This window comes from Alosa sapidissima, chromosome 21 (genome assembly GCF_018492685.1).
Source record: "Alosa sapidissima isolate fAloSap1 chromosome 21, fAloSap1.pri, whole genome shotgun sequence".
Taxonomy (NCBI): Eukaryota; Metazoa; Chordata; class Actinopteri; order Clupeiformes; family Clupeidae; genus Alosa; species Alosa sapidissima.
Genome location: NC_055977.1, coordinates 1,343,223 through 1,345,722, shown reverse-complemented (window position 1 = coordinate 1,345,722; position 2,500 = coordinate 1,343,223). Strand labels below are relative to the sequence as shown.

The 2,500-nt window shown below is 42.4% G+C and overlaps 1 protein-coding gene across 3 annotated transcripts in view; it reads right to left on the bottom strand.

The window, feature by feature from the left end:
- Nucleotides 1-2,500, bottom strand: part of pag1 (phosphoprotein membrane anchor with glycosphingolipid microdomains 1) — a 94,569-nt gene that overhangs the window by 27,488 nt on the left and 64,581 nt on the right. The window lies entirely within an intron of this gene.

Genomic DNA, 2,500 nt, shown 5'->3' with positions numbered 1-2,500 from the left:
CCGCAATTTGGAAAAACAATATATATATTTGCAGCTGTGCTGAGTGTTATGTAGCTATCCGTTTACAGATTACACAGGTATGCGCATGCATATGTCGTAAAAGATTACAAGACAGAAACATTGAACATATTTTAATCTGTATTTATAAACAAAAAATACTGTGGATTAGATGGAAGTGCTAAAATTATGATCGATAGTCTAATAATGGCATTATTAAGTGAAGAGTACCTGATGACTTGTTCAGGACTTGAAAAAGATTGGGACTTGGACTTGGACTCGACTTGGCTTTGATGTGACTTGGACTTGGACTCGACTTGCCCTTCTCTGTATTTACTTGGGACTTGACTTGGACTTGACTGCTAAGACTTGGGACTTACTTGTGACTTGCCAAACAGTGACTTGGTCCCACCTGAGATAGAGAGTATGTGTCTATGTGTTTTGCATGTGTGTGTGTGTGTGCATGCGTGTGTGTGTGTCTGTAGGTGTGTGTGTGTGTGTGTGTGTATGTGTGTGTGAGAGTCTGCATGCGTAGTGACATTGAAAAGGCCTTTGTATTTGTCAAGGTCTTCCCATGACATATGCTAATTTATGTTTGGACAGTGGGTGGTTTCACTGCTAATTCAGTCAGCTGTGTGTGTGTGAGAGAGAGAGTGTGTGTGTGTTTGGACTGTGGGAGGTTTTATTGTTAATTTAGGCGGTGTGTGTGAAACAGATAGAGTAAGAGAGAGAGAGAGAGAGAGAGAGAGAGGAAAGGGAGAAAGAGAGAGGGAGAGAGAGAGAGGGAGAGAGAGGAAAGGGAGGAGGAGATGGATTTGTGCGGCTTTCACAGGCAACTTTCACACGACAGTTTTCTCAGAAACACACACACACACACACACACACACACACGTTTCCTTGCTTTTTATTTATAATTTTGTGAGTAAAGTATGTGCCTTCTACAGGAGAAAAAACAATAAAGCAGCAGTTTTTCATCCGTAATACACCAGTTAGCACATTATGTTTCCTGGTGTATATTTCCTTGTGTCATATCATCATGGTGTATATTTCCCTGAGTCATATCGTCACTGTGTCATATCGTCACGGTGTATATTTCCATGTGTCATATTGTCATGGTGTATATTCCCCTGTGTCATATCGTCCTGGTGTATATTTCCCTGAGTCATATCATCACTGTGTCATATCGTCATGGTGTATATTTCCCTGAGTCATATCGTCACTGTGTTATATCGTCATGGTGTATATTTCCATATAGTCATATCGGCTCAGTGTGTCTATGAAATGTTTCTCATTTATATTTCCATTGTGCAGTATTTTGTGCCTTTTTTAAAACTCGTTTGGAGCACTAGTTTCTGCTGGTAGTTGTGGGTAATGTGTGTGTATAGTATGTACTACTAGTAGGTGCTAATGAGCAGAAGATGGAGAGGGAGCACAGCCTCAACACACACACACACACACACACACACACACACACACACACACACACACACACTCCTAACATTCATTACTCACCCTGCCAGTCAGAAAATGGGTGCCATGGCAACCTACTCCTTCGACCCACATGTCTGTCTCAAGGACTCGAGTCCCCAGCACACACACACACACACACACACACACACACACACCTCAGATGTGAGGTTTGCTTTAAAATCCAGCTGTTCCGTTTCAGCACGTCCTTCATGTCTGGAATGTTCTCTGACCAACACCTGCCAGAGATTTCAACAGATCACATCCTCGACCAGCCTCCTTGCTGAGGAGAAACACCTGTTGGAACTGCTGGACAGAATTTACACACACACACATGACATATGCTCGTGTGTGTGTGTGTGTGTGTTTGTGAAGAAATATGATCTTATTACCGTACAATAACATTCCACTTAATCTATTCCTATCCCATAAGCACTCAGTGCAGAGTCATCCTGGGCACTCCATGTGGTTTCTCAAACCAGAACCGTTCCATGCATTAGCATGTGGTTCCCCACACCAGAACCGTTCCATGCATTAGCATGTGGTTCCCCACACCAGAACCGCTCCATGCGTTAGCATGTGGTTCCCCACACCAGAACCGTTCCATATGTTAGCATGTGGTTCTCCACACCAGAACCGTTCCATGGGTTAGCATGTGATTCCCCACACCAGAACCGCTCCATTCGCTTCAGAAGGCAGTGAATCATAAAAGTTGTAAACATATCCATCCAAAGCAGGTGTGATGTGCTTATTATGTATTAACAGTGCATAATAAGCAGTTGACAATTCATTACTAACAGTTACTTAACTGTTGTTATCCTTTAATAACATTAACTAACTGTTAACATGCAGCTTGTAAGTGTTAATAAGCAGCCTTATTAGTTATGATTGAGCATAACTAATACACTCAATCAGTAACAGGTCACTCTATGACGCAGGAGTCCGGGGTTCGATTCCTGCTCGCTGTAGCAATTTTGAAGGTGCATTTCTCACAGCTAAACCAAGCTAGATAGAGAGATACAGTATATAGAGAGAT